The sequence below is a fragment of the Bos taurus genome, chromosome 18 (genome assembly GCF_002263795.3).
Source record: "Bos taurus isolate L1 Dominette 01449 registration number 42190680 breed Hereford chromosome 18, ARS-UCD2.0, whole genome shotgun sequence".
Classification (NCBI taxonomy): domain Eukaryota; kingdom Metazoa; phylum Chordata; class Mammalia; order Artiodactyla; family Bovidae; genus Bos; species Bos taurus.
The window spans coordinates 2,950,852-2,966,078 of NC_037345.1; the positions used below are offsets into that span (position 1 = coordinate 2,950,852).

Genomic DNA, 15,227 nt, shown 5'->3' on the forward strand with positions numbered 1-15,227 from the left:
CTGCTCAGAGCAGCAGGACCAGAAAGTCCAAAGCCTTGCTTGCTCAGAACCTGTCTGTCCCAGCCACCTATTGGTGACCCTCAGTTACAAAGAACAAGCTGTAATTGGCTCCAAAAGTAAGGATTCTCTGTGGTGAATTTGGGTACAACATGCAGAATTGATTCCTCTCTCAACTGATTCCACTGGTGAACTGCATTTGGATTGGTGGGTTCTTACCTTGAGTATAAGGCCAAGGCTGGTTCTAGCCATGGGTTTGGTCTTCTCCTAAAGAGGAGCTGAACCCCAGTTGTCTATCTTGCTGTGTGGTTTTTGAACCAAATCTGAGTGGGAAAGGAAGACATGGAAGTCACGTAACGCAGTCTATGTTATTCCAAATATCATTGCAGTTAAAACTAGTTGATCAGTTGCTCTTGGGATAATATCCCTAAGAGAAAGTGCATTATCCTGGGAATGATGCTATTATTAGCATAAAATTCAGGACAGTACACAATCTGCTCTCAACTCAAATGAGCATTTCTTGTGTGGTCATCCTCAGGGTATCCAAAGTAAATTTCACTGGTTTAAGAAGCACCGTTAGTTCTCTCAAAGGAAATCAGTCTCTCCCTCATGTCGCATCAACTCTTCATTGGAAATGCCATTTGATAATACATAATATGTACGGAATATATCTTAGAAAAGGATATCTTTATGTAAGACAGTAGAATTAGCCACAGTCACGAACAGGGCTAACTCATCCACACTTCCTCTTACTTACTTCATCTTCATCATGGAATAGATAACAGCCCCATATATCTTGCTTTAAAATTGTCACTAATATAGCCAGTTGTATTTTGTTTCCTCATTACTGGAGTCAGCATTGCAATGTATGTTCCAATAATTTCTGAGTGTTTTATTTTGATAATTTGATAATTCATGGTAAGAGTAGAGTGTAAATGATAACCAATATTTGATGAATCACTCATCTCCCAGGCATTGTTCTAAAAGATTATATCTGTTCTTCAAAAGAGACACTGATGTATAGAACAGTCTTATGGACTCTGTGGGAGAGGGAGAGGGTGGGAAGATTTGGGAGAATGACATTGAAACATGTAAAATATCATGTAAGAAACGAGTTGCCAGTCCAGGTTCGATGCACGATACTGGATGCTTGGGGCTAGTGCACTGGGATGACCCAGGGGGATGTTGTGGGGAGGGGGGATGGAGGAGGGTTCAGGATGGGGAACACATGTATACCTGTGGCGGATTCATTTTGATATTTGGCAAAACTAATACAATTATGTAAAGTTTAAAAATAAAATTAGAAAAAAAATAAAAGATTATATCTGTTCTTTAAATTAATTAATCAGAATATTTTCCAGTAAGTCTTAAGCCCAAGTGGAAATTGGAAACTAATGAGTGAGTTACTGAACACAGTGGCTGAAACAAGCTCATCCTACGTTCTTTCTGGACTTGTTGTTCTCCACCTCAGTTCAGACGGGCCCAGTACCTCTCGAGCAGCCAGTCACTAGACGCTCTTGAAAGTGAAAGTCTCTCAGTCGTGTCCAATCTGTGATACCATGGACCATAGCCTACCAGGCTCCTCTCCATGGAATTCCCCAGGCAAGAATACTGGAGTGAGTAGCTATGTCCTTCTTCAGGGGATCCTCCCAATCCAGGAATCAGACGTGGGTCTCCTGCATTGATGGCAGATTCTTTACTGTCTGCGCCACCAAGGAAGCTTCAGATATTCCCCCAAAGTGCACTTTTTTACTGGGATTTGAGGAAACTCTTTCCTGTTCCTAAAACAAATACATTAAGAAAAGAGGAAATTTTCTTCTTCCTAGTGTCCCCTCAGACTGATGCTCTTATAGCCCTTACATATAGTGATTTATTGGAAACTGTTTTTGATAAAAAAATCTGAATTCATTCTTCTCCTCTAAAAGCATCTTTTTTCTCCCTGCCCCTCCAAAAGCATCTTTTTTATTGACCTTTATTGGTTTCAATACTGTTTCAGTTTGTGTTCTTGTATTATTAGCTCTTCACTGACTGAAGAAATCCAACTTTATTTTTTTTTTTTATCTTCACATATTTATTTTTTATTTTTTTAAATTTTTATTTTTATTTATTTATTTTTTAATTTTATTTTTAAACTTTACATAATTGTATTAGTTTTGCCAAATATCAAAATGAATCCGCCACAGGTATACATGTGTTCCCCATCCCGAACCCTCCTCCCTCCTCCCTCCCCATACCATCCCTCTGGGCCATCCTAGTGCACCAGCCCCAAGCATCCAGCATCGTGCATCGAACATGGACTGGCAACTCGTTTCCTACATGATATTTTACATGTTTCATTGCCGTTCTCCCAAATCTTCCCACCCTCTCCCTCTCCCACAGAGTCCATAAGACTGTTCTATACATCAGTGTCTCTTTTGCTGTCTCGTACACCGGGTTATTGTTACCCTCTTTCTAAATTCCATATATATGCGTTAGTATACTATATTTATGTTTTTCCTTCTGGCTTACTTCACTCTGTATAATAGGCTCCAGTTTCATCCACCTCATTAGAACTGATTCAAATGTATTCTTTTTAATGGCTGAGTAATACTCCATTGTGTATATGTACCACAGCTTTCTTATCCATTCATCTGCTGATGGACATCTAGGTTGCTTCCATGTCTTGGCTATTATAAACAGTGCTGCGATGAACATTGGGGTACACATGTCTCTTTCCCTTCTGGTTTCCTCAGTGTGTATGCCCAGCAGTGGGGTTGCTGGATCATAAGGCAGTTCTATTTCCAGTTTTTTAAGGAATCTCCACACTGTTCTCCATAGTGGCTGTACTAGTTTGCATTCCCACCAACAGTGTAAGAGGGTTCCCCTTTTCTCCACACCCTCTCCAGCATTTATTATTTGTAGACTTTTGGATCGCAGCCATTCTGACTGGTGTGAAATGGTACCTCATAGTGGTTTTGATTTGCAAGAAATCCAACTTGATACTTACATCAGTAGTTTATTCAAAATGATACAATATGGGATTTTATTTCTTATACTCCTGTATGTAAGTTACATTTCTGATATTAGTGGGGAAAAAAAAACTAACCTGAGAATTGGGAATTTACATGTGTTTATCCCACAGTTCTCCTCACAATTACATATTACTCATTATTCTGCAGTGTATTTTCCAGTGATACCATATCATTAATGATACCATATCATTAACATAGTGATCCGATTTCCTATATTCTCTAAATCTCAGAAGTTGACTTAGGGACTAACCTGGTAGTCCAGTGGTTAAGAATCCACCTTCCAATGCAGGGGACATAGGTTCAATCTCTGGTCAGGGAACTCAGATCCCACATACCATGGGGCAGCTAAGCCTGTGCACTGCAGCTAGAGAAACCTGTGCGTAGCAAGGATGAGCCTGAGCGCACAGCTAAGACCCAAGGCAGCCAGGTTAATTAAAAAGCTGATTCAGTTATCTTCTATTGGGAGAGATATTCCAGTATATTCTTTCCTCCAATACCAAACACACCCAACCAACTGGTAAAAGAAGTAATAGAGGTTTCTTCCATGGTAAAAGAGGTAACTCTTGTTTTTATTTTGTTTTAAATATATAACAGGAAAAACCTCCTGGGAAACATACCTGACATAACAGTAATTGCCTGCCGGTGCTAAGCCTACCTTTTTTCTTTACCTTGAACCAGAATAATGAAATATCTGATACTTACCTGAATTTTAGATTTCTGGAATGCCAGTTTCCTTGGCCAGCTGTTTCCTGCTTGCTTGTTCAGGGTGAAGAGCATTCAAACCACGCTTGGATGCTTTTGACTCTGGTTGTAAATAATCTTGCCTTGCCAGGGTTCTTTTTGTAGACTGTCTGATGAAGAGAAAATGGGGAGAAGTATGAAGGATATGTTTATAGATTAAAAACTGTGTGAGCATGTAACTTATGTTTAGTTCAGATTGAAAGTCTGTCGATTCAACGATTATTTTATGTTTTTACTTTGAGGCTATACCTAAAGTCATTCTAAACTGGAGACGTGGGAATTCCTTGGTGTTCCAGTGTAAGGACTCTGTCCCCTCACTGCCGAGGGCTCAACTTTAATCCCTGGTTGGGGAACTAAGATCCTACAAACAGCCCGGCATAGCCAAAAAAAAAAAAAAGACGTATAGGTCAAATGCATATGTGTATATGTATATAATACGTAAAAAAAAGACAGTCTGTTATCTGAGTTACCAAAGCAAGAAATTACTAGAAATCCACAAAATTATGTGCAAAGAAAATAGGAGTTAGGAAAATAAATGGAAATAAATGAAACAAGTAAAATATGAAAAAGATTAAAGGGATAAATAAAATATACAAAACTTATTTTGTGATAAAATTAAAATTTTAAATCATTAGGTATCGTTAATATATTAAATCATTAGGTATAATTGTTAATATATTAAATTGTTAGATATAAGTTAAATGTAGAATATTGTGTATGCCGTATAAATTTTTCTCCATTAAAAATGTTAACTTTAAGGTTTTTGAAAACCCACTTATGGGACTCATTGCTGCTGCTTAAATATGGGATTCCATTCTGTTAACTTCAAAGTACCCATCAATCCCCTGACACAACTTACCACTGCAAAACAGCACCTACTTCAGCAATCTGTTCCTGTAATCATAATGGTGACTTTACTTTTTATAAATTCTGGAAAATAAAGCATGTGGCATCACCAAAGAGAAGAGCAAAAGACCACTTGTAGTGCTGGTTTGATCCATCTAGGAAGGAGGCATCCGGATTCTGCAGAGAGGAGTGGACAACTGAGCAGTTCCCCAGGACACAGGATTTATAACCACCCATCTCTTAAACACTCTTCTACTTAATCCCTTCATTAAATATGAACACTTCAGAAGAAACTTGAAGTAATCGGATTAAGGGGAAATACAGATTCTACCAGATTCTAATTTTGCATCTATCATAACATGACTTAAAATCTGTGCTTTCTAGTTTATATAATACATATGTATGTATACATTGATATAATATATGCTTTGTACTGTATAGTTTTTAAAACTTTTGTTTCTTAATTATTTTGGCTTGATATTATTTTAATGTTATATGGATATTCCTACTCTGTATTCTATTTTTCTTAGCTGTTACAGAAACATATCTTTTCCATCATTGACATTGTTTATGTGTTATCGTGGTTATTCTGTACTCCATAGTTATTAAAAAAAAAAACAAATCTTGGTGTTGCTGTGAAGGTATTCTGTAAATTGATTGATTGTAAATTCAACAATGTGTGTCTGATTCCATTTCCATGATACATCCAGGATGGACAAATCCATAGAGACAGAAAGTAGGTTAGCAGTTTCTAGGGAGTGAGAATGGGGACTGACTGCTAATTGATAGGGGATTTCTCTTTAGAGGTTATGGAAGTTTTAAAAAGTTAGCTCTTGTTTTGGTTGAGGGTGCACAACTCTTTGACTCTGCTGAAAACCACTGGATTGCACACCCTGAAAGGACACATTTCATGGCAAATAAGTTATACTTTAAGTAAAATTTATTAAAAAAGAATAGCTTATAAAAACATAATGGAGGGGTGTATGACGTATTCTGTCACCTGGATAAGTGCAAGTGCAGAGGAGACTTTCTAGAAACATCTCAAAATTGTTTAAAACGAAAGTGTAAGTTAAGGAGTTAATATGGTGAAATTTAATGCCATTCATATTAACACATGTCAACACTGATCACATGCTTAGATTAAAAGAGATCTAGTTGACTATAACTTGAATATTTACATAAAGTACCTTTCACTAGAAAAAAAAATTTAAATATGCATTAATTTTGTGAATAATTTCAGTTTTTCAGGTGAGGATATGAACACATGAAAATTTCAAAAGTATGAAATAAATAATATGATTATGTTGAAAATAAAAGGACATTAAAATATTAATCAAAAACATCCATTCATTTCCAAATTATTCATTTTCTTTGTCCAGACAAATGGAAAATGACATCAATATAAGGAGCATCACTTTGTTTTTTTTGTTTGTTTGTTTTTTGTTTTTGCATCACTTTGTTTATTGACCATCAGATACTGTATATCATTCTATGTAAGTATTAATGATAAACTTGGAAAGTATTGCCCTAAATGAACATGCAAATGTAATATTTTATCAATCATAATATAACATTGATATTAATAAAATATTTTAAGTTCAAAATTATTTCTAATAATTGATAAATTATTTCATTATTAATATTTATTTAATAACTTGATAGTATAAGCCCAGATGATACAATGTTAATGAAATTGAAGTTTGCTATATATTTGCCATTAGAATGCTAAATTATAATTCATGTTTAATATTTTTGTTACTTATTTACCCATTAAAATTATAATTATCTTAATAGTTTTATCATTTAAATCTACCCTTCTAGTCTTCTAATGCTTTAACATCATTTCTGATTTTCCAAGATCTTCATGCTGTTTTCCCTTGACTCCCAGACTTGATAAAAATCAACATGCCACTGAATTCTGCTGTTTTAAAATCTGAGGTGTCTGAGTGCTATAGGAAGAAATGTAAGTAGGTTTTACTGTATTAGTTATATTTTAAACATATTATTATCTTTTAAAATTGAAGTCTAGTTGATTTACAGTGTCACATTTTGGGTGTGCAGCACAGTGATTCAGTTTTATATATGTATATATGTTCCCTATACATATATAAATATATACATGTATTTTTATATAAATAAAAATGTTTTCCCTATAAGGGAAAATAAACCTTTTCCTTTATAGGTTATTGCAAAATACTCAGTTCTCTGAATTATACAGTAGGTCCTTGTTGGTTATCTATTTTATACATAGGAATGTATATATGTTAATCCCAAACTCCTAATTTATCCCTCTCCATATTTTATTTCTAATATTCTAATTAAAAAGTTCAAATAAAATGTGAAATTCCCAAGAAGAGAAGTGTTAGTAAATACAGTGAAACTGAGCACATATGAAATATATTTTTCTTCTCATTCCGTCCTGGGGTCCTTTTCAGAATGGCTCATATGCGTATAATCGTGACACACTAGCAACATTTTCCCAGGAATAAACTGGTTAAGCTGCCATGACTGGGATGCTAATGACCTGGGACACAATTTGAGATTCTTGGGAAATATTACTCTTTCTAGGCTAAAACCTAGAAAACTTGACCTAAGTAGCCAAAACCTTCATAGTTGGTATTCACACTGTAAGATTTTCTTTACTACCAACTTTTATGTCAAATCACATATTCTTATCTCCAACTTTGCATCCATTATAGCACACACTTCACACTGAGAAATAAGTATAACACTTTCTTAATATTCCTAAGAATATAACACTATATATGAATATGAATAAATATAGATGTGCTGTGCTGTGCTTAGTCACTCAGTCATGTCCTACCTTTGCGACCCCATGGACTGTAGCCCACCAGGCTCCTTTATCCATGGGCATTCTCCAGGGAAGAATACTGGAGTTGGGGTTGTCATATCCTCCTCCAGGGGATCTTCCAAACCCGGGGATCTTCCAGACCCAGGGATCAAACCCAGGTCTCCTGCATTGCAGGCAGATACTTTACCTTCTGAGCCACCAGGAAAGCCCAAATATAGATGTATGTATATTTATTTATATAACACTTATTATCCTGAGAGTAAGTATCCTTCTGTTAATTTTTTTAATGTTTTGTTTTATTTATTTATTGGGCATGCAACATGTGGGATCTTGGTTCCCCAACCAGGGACTGAACCCATGCGCCTTCCATTGGGAGCTCAGAGTCTTAACTGCTGGACCTCCAGGGGAGTACCTATCCTTCTGTAATTTTGTCTAAGAAAAGTACCACTTAACCTTTCTGAAACTTGATGTTTCCTAAATATTCTATCAATCAGAAGGGATATAAAACAGTCTATACAAATAATCTTCTAAACTCTCTTTTTAAATTTTACTTTTCTTAATTATTGACATCTCCCACTCCATTGAGGTGCTTCCCTGGTGGCTCAGATGGTAAAGTGTCTGCCTGTAATGCAGGAGACCTGGGTTCGATCCCTGGGTTGGGAAGATACCCTGGAGAAGGAAATGGCAATCCACTCCAGTACTCTTGCCTGGAAAATTCCATGGACAGAGGAGCCTGGTGGGCTATAGTCCATGGGGTAGCAAAGAGTCGGACACGACTGAGCGACTTCACTTTTTTACTCCACTGAGGAAGTACAAAATTGTCATTAAAGAGAAGGCTGCCTGGAGAATTTCCTGGCAGTCTAGTGGTTAGGACTCAGTGTTTTCACTGCTGTGACCTGGGTTCAATCCCTGGCGAGGAAACTAAGATCCTGAAAGCCACAAGATGTGGCTAGGGGAAAAAAAAAGAGGCGGCTTTCTGCTGAAACTCATATTCCAGATTTTGTCTTGAGGTTCCATGGTTAATGCAATTATTTATTCACTTGCTGTATGCCTTTCCCTGCCAGATCCAGTTCTCAGACATCCTTAAGTTGGATTCAACCATAATTCAAAATTCATAAACTTATGCCTATTACATCAAGAGGAATAAAAACAAAGTTATAATTTCCCAGTGACTCAGATGGTAAAGAATCTGCCTGAAACACGGGAGACCTGGGTTTGATCCCTAGATTGGGAAGAACCCCTCGAGAAGGGAACGACTACCTACTCCAGAATTCTTGCCTGGGGAATCCCATGGACAGAGGAGACTGGCAGGTTACAGTCCATAGGGTCGCAAAGAGTGGACATGACTGGGCGACTAAGCACAGCACAGCGCAGCACATAAGGAAACATGATTGCAAATAAAAGATAAAGGGTGAAAAACAGATTGGTGGGCATAGTGCCCAGAATAACGTGCTGAGAGACAGGTATTTGCTAGGAGGTAATTTGCCTGGACCTGAGTTGGGCTTGTCCTGGACACCATGAGGTCACCCAGGCAAATTTGATATCAAGGGACACTTCAGATACATCAGTCAGTGCTCAGAGAGAAAGGGATCAGGACCCTGAACAAAATCCTCCTTCAGTCATCTTGCCATGGGCTGGCCTGGCTGGAAAGTGCTGGGTTTGACCTGTTAACTGAGTGGGTGCCCACCTGGGGCACATTTCAGTGTTAAGATTTAAGTTGTGTCTTAAGGAGTGTCCTGGGGAGTTTAGCTTGAGCTTTAGGGTTAAGTCTGAGTTCAGCGAACCTCTTACATACTTTGATGGCTTTTTTTCCTTCTACACCAAACTTAACAGAAACACGTTTCTTGAAAGGCTGCCTTGGGAGATGTTAATCTGGGTTATGGTACTGTTGGAGGGTGGGTAGAGAGCATTGCCCGCTAAGAAGGCTGTGTCTGGAGGAACGCACCCACTCTGAGCTGCTCATCCAGGCCCAGAGCTCGGTTCTGAGGGTGAAGGGCGGCAGAACTCCCAGGGCCGTCAGTACAAAGCCACACACGATGAATGCTGAAGAAAGTGATGCTGGGCCATGTAAAATGTTTCACAACCTACTTTTTCTTAAATAAAAAATTAATTTTGTTAAACATGTTAGTGTTGTAACTCATTACAGTGAAATAAGCTTTGCCTTCCAAATCTTTCTAGTTGTGAGTCCACTTGTGTAAATTCCCTCTTAGTGTTCGCATCATGGGCCCTTATTAAACAGAAACAACCAAAATTTTGCCCTTACTTAAACACTAGAAATGAAAACAGAAGAGGAAAAATAAAATTAAATCATTAAAAAAAAAAAAAGAAAATTTTGTGTTTCTGATCATTTTAGTGGTCTTATGGGTAGCCACAAAATACTGTCATTACACCATCTACAAACAGAATAACAAGGAAGGACATCTAAGAGTCACATGAAATAGTCCACAGTTACGGAGCCTCGTCTAAGATTACAGCCCTATCACGTGCCCACATGGGCTGTTAGTGGTTTGTGGAAAAGTCTGCAGGTCACTAATAACTGCAGTAAGAACCCTCATGTCCAGTATTTCCTGACACTTTGTTCTTCATCTCCTTTCATTTCTGACTTTTGCAGACCCTGCTGCTCCTTGGGAGAGGGGCCTTCAGGCCTCAGTGGGAGTAAGGCAGGTGCGAGCACCCTCAGGGCCTGGCCCAGGACAGATCACAAACTCAAGCTCTCTTACCTCCCTGGTGCCCATCATCTCCACACTGAAATATGCTTTGTCTTTACATGGGACACGGCTTTGTGTAGAGCCACGGCTGGTCACTTACGCCAGAAACCTGATCTGGCTGTTTGGCTGGACTGAGCTGGTGCCAGGCCTGGGAGGTGCAAATCCAGGTGCACCCAACCGCTTAGCCAAGGGTGAGTGACCCCACACCGAGAACACAGCTGCGCCAATGTCACACCACGAGGGCGAGTGCTGAGGATGCTAGCCTGGCTCACATCCCCACCTTTTCCAAAGATGAACAAACGCAGGTCTTGGGTGTGGGAGGTGGAAGCACAGATTCCACCCTCTGCTGCACTGGTGGCCGAGTGAGGTCGCCTCGGTGCAGCCTGCGTGTGGGGCATTTAGGGTCCTGGGCTGGTGGGGTCCTCTCTGCCAGCCCCTGGCTTCTCCCCTCACTGGGCACCCTAACTTCAGACAATGCATAGAAGTTCTACTGGAGACCTTTCTCCAGCAAGGTAAATATAGATATAAATGAAGTCCAATTTTTTATGGTAAAAAAATCTTTGTGTTCTTTGTGTTATACTTAAGAGCCTTGCCAACCCCAAGATTGCTAAAATTTATGCTTATGTTTTCTCCTAGAATTTTTCAGATTAAGGTCCTAAAGTTGTTTATGACACAACATAATTTTTGTCTATGGTGTGAGATTAAGGATAGTTTTACACATGTATTTTATTGTTTCAATACCATTTGTTGAAAGATTATCCTTTTCCCATCAAATGTTCTGGGACCTTGGTGGAAAATCATTTTATATGTACAAGTCTATTCCTGCTGTCACTAATCTGTCCCACTGATCTATTTGTCTATCTGTACACCAGCTGCATGGTTTTGGCCATCATGGCTTTATAATATTAAGTCTTGAAATCAGATGGTTTAAGTCCTCTAACTTTGTTCTTCCTTTTCAAAGTGGTATTATTCATCAGGATTTCTTAAGCTTGGCTCTGTTGGCATTTTGTACAGGATCATTCTTTGCGGGAGGCATCCTAGAAGCTGTAGGATGTTTAGCAGCTTCTCTAGCCACTAGATGTCAGTAGCATCCTTCCCCACCTTGACAATCACCGTGTCTGCAGGATGGCAGCGTAAGATGTCACTTGCTTTTTTCACTCCCCCACCCCAGCAACAATAATTTGGCATCCATCCACAGATTGTCTCTGTGAGATCTGTGGGATACAGCACCATATACCAAAGGGTCCAGGAGGAGTCTCACCCCCTGAACATTGGGTAATAGACACACATACCTCGGTCCTGATCGTGGACCCTGCAGTGGCCTGTGAACCGGCTCCAGCCCTTCTCTTCCTCAGACCAGGGATCCTCTGAAAGACATTGATAAGAGAGCCTTTGTGGAAGTCTGAGTTTCCAGAGGAGAAGTTAGTTCCCCACACTGTTGGAAGAAAAAAAAGTTTGAACGCATTGGAGTGTGGATAAGAGGAATAGCTTGACTTTGCCCACATCACTCCTTCCCCGGAATAGCATGGCGTAGGGCCAAGAGAGAGCTTCTGGGCCTGTGATCTCCTGTGGAGGAAAATGTGCCAAAGTGTACTCTCCCGCCTCATCAAGGAGGCTGACTGTGAACTACATGACTCAAGGTGGGGAGAGGCTGGGAGAGCAGCAGAGAGGGCTCTCAGAGGTCGTTAAGGGGACACGGATTGTACCCACTGCATCACAGAGCCCTTCAAGAAGCGCGCTCATGAGCTGCTGCAAATATCTCACCCGGGGATCCTCCAGCACTCTGCGAGCCTTGCCCGCACACCCTCTGCAGAGCACTCTCAGGTTTACAGAAAAATAGAGCACAGAGTTCTTATAAAGACATAGTTTTGGTTTTATGTTATTTATAGCATGTAGTTTCTACTATAATTAACATCTTGCATTAGTGCGGCATGTTTCTTACAGTTGATGAACAAATATTCATACATGATCCATAATGAGTCCACTAGCCTCCCTCCCCGTGGCCTGCAGTCTCTTTCAAGGCAACGATCTGGGGAGATTGTAGGGCTGACCTTGCTCGTTTCCTGTTTCACAGAACCACTGTCCTCTATTGCCTGTTGTTCAGTGCTTTGTAAAGAATTATGTGATTTGTCTTCTTTTTTTTTTCTTGATAGAAGGGAAAGTTTGTTCCTTACTATTCTATCATGGCCAGAAGCTAAGGTCTTATTTATGTACTTAACCTTTGAAACAGTGAAAAGTCTTATTTTGAGTTAGTGTTTTGAAGTTGACCACTAGATGGCAATGTTATACAGCGGAGACAGCATTTCTAGGTTAAGACCTATATAAAATGATATATTTGGTATTAGTTTGGATAACCCAGTCTGATTTGCTTTACTCTATTCCAGTATCTGTCATGATGGTATTTTTTAGCTTCAGTGTAAAATTTATAAAGATATTTTGCCTAAAATAATACATGCTATATATAGATTTAGTGATTCTCCTCACTAGGACTCAACAGGAATGACACAGTGGGTAGGGTTATTTTCAACCTTTAGATGGATTTATGTGTGTTTATGAGGCATTGGTTAGCGTTCATTTGTGTCTGATATATAAGGCCCTCACAGAGAAGAATGAGGAGATGCATCTCGTGCCTCCGAGGGCTCCTGTCTTTGGTGAGGGGACAGAGATGTGGACCCCAAATGACAGCATGAGGCAACATGCTTTGTGACTGTCAGGGGGGGTCTGGGAGGCGTCACAGAGTAGATGACTATCTATCGGGATTCAAAAGATGTCTAGGAAATTTCCACTTGAGAAAGGGGCAAATAAGCGTCCATCCTCAAAATTCTGAATATGACATAAAGTAGAAGGAAAGAGGTACTCAAAATATCATGACAAGATTAGGGAGTACTTGCTGAGTGAGTCCATGAGAAGAGTGGCAGGAAATAAGAATTTTAAAAAAGGGAGTTGGGGCCACTTTGTGAAGCACCGAATTTGCTGCAATAAGAATTTGGACTACAGCTTTTAGCTAGTGGAGATTAAATGACTTTTAATTAAGTGATTGATATGATTAAAATGGTGTTTTAGGCTAGAGTCTCTAAACTCTTTTGTACAGCCTTTGTAATAAAATATTGGTTTAGTAAACATCCAATATATTTATATCTAGTTATTTATGAATTTTACCTACATAGTACATCCTATCCAAATATACTATGTAGATTACAAAATATACACAGAACTGTGACACTCGTGCTGATGATGAAGTAGAATTGACAACTTAGAATCTTTTGCAGATTATATGTCAGGTCTGAGTAGATCACTGTTTTATGTCATAATGAGGCTAATTTAAATGGAATCGAAGGCATTTTAGTCTTGGCATTCTCTTGTTCACTTCAGAAAACGTGAATATCTTGGTGAAATTCCACTATTTCTTTGAGCCTGACACACTGCACATACAGCATGACCATTTTGTGTATGAACTGAGCAAGATTCCTCTCCCAAGCGAATATTAGACGTCTAAGTTCTTTCTTACTTTTAGTATAAAGTAAATGCTAATGGAGATATGCTATTTTATTTGTTCCCTGTCATTCTGTGCAGCTTGGGAGTCCTATGCTCTTTCATAGGCTTTCCAGGTTAGGTGGCTCAAACTGCAGTGTGAAAAGACGACAGCATATAGGCAGGAGCCCAACCTGCACCAAACGTGACTCGGGACTTTTGTGGTAGTCCAGGGATTGAGAATCTGCCCACCAATGAACAGGATACTCCTTTGATCCCTGGTCTGGGATTCCACATGCCTCAGGGCAGCTAAATCTGCAGGCTGCAACTACTGAAGCCCTTGTGTCCTAGAGCCTGTGCTCTGCACCAGGAGAGGCCTCTGTGATGAGAAGCCTGTGCATCACAACTGGAGAGAAACTCCCATTCACCTCAACTAGAGAAAGCTGTGCTCAGACCTGAAGACCCAGTGCAGCCAAAAATAAATAAATAAAATCCTGGGAATAATAATAAAAAAAAATTGGACTCAATTAAGACTGAGATAAATAGTTATCAGTTCAGTTCAGTTCAGTTGCTCAGTTGTGTCCGACTCTTCGCGACCCCATGAATTGCAGCACGCCAGGCCTCCCTGTCCATTACCAGCTCCGGGAGTTCACCCAGACCCACGTCCATCGAGTCAGTGATGCCATCCAGCCATCTCATCCTCTGTCGTCCCCTTCTCCTCCTGCCCCCAATCCCTCCCAGCATCAGAGTCTTTTCCAATGAGTCAACTCTTCGCATGAGGTGGCCAAAGTACTGGAGTTTCAGCTTCAGCATCATTCCCTCCAAAGAAATCCCAGGGCTGATCTCCTTCAGAATGGACTGGTTGGATGTCCTTGCAGTCCAAGGGACTCTCAAGAGTCTTCTCCAACACCACAGTTCAAAAGCATGAATTCTTCGGCCCTCAGCCTTCTTCACAGTCCAACTCTCACATCCATACGTGACCACAGGAAAAACCATAGCCTTGACTAGATGGACCTTTGTTGGCAAAGTAATGTCTCTGCTTTTGAATATGCTATCTAGGTTGGTCATAACTTTCCTTCCAAGGAGTAAGCATCTTTTAATTTCATGGCTGCAGTCACCGTCTGCAGTGATTTTGGAGCCCCCCAAAATAAAATCTGACACTGTTTCCACTGTTTCCCCATCTATTTCCCATGAAGTGATGGGACCAGATGCCATGATCTTCGTTTTCTGAATGTTGAGCTTTAAGCCAACTTTTTCACTCTCCACTTTCACTTTCATCAAGAGGCTTTTGAGTTTCTCTTCACTTTCTGCCATAAGGGTGGTGTCATCTGCATATCTGAGGATATTGATATTTCTCCTGGCAATCTTGATTCCAGTTGTGTTTCTTCCAGTCCAGTGTTTCTCGTGATGTACTCTGCATATAAGTTAAATATGCAGGGTGATAATATACAGCCTTGACGTACTCCTTTTCCTATTTGGAACCAGTCTGTTGTTCCATGTCCAGTTCTAACTGTTGCTTCCTGACCTGCATACAGGTTTCTCAAGAGGCAGGTCAGGTGGTCTGGTATTCCCATCTCTTGAAGAATTTTCCACAGTTTATTGTGATCCACACAGTCAAAGGCTTTGGCATAGTCAATAAAG

At 39.7% G+C, this 15,227-nt stretch overlaps 1 non-coding gene across 1 annotated transcript; it reads left to right on the top strand.

Moving 5' to 3' along the window:
• Positions 1-7,998: 7,998 nt before the first annotated feature.
• Positions 7,999-8,070, top strand: TRNAY-GUA (transfer RNA tyrosine (anticodon GUA)). The gene has a single exon. It is a non-coding gene; the product is annotated as a tRNA-Tyr (tRNA).
• Positions 8,071-15,227: the final 7,157 nt, after the last annotated feature.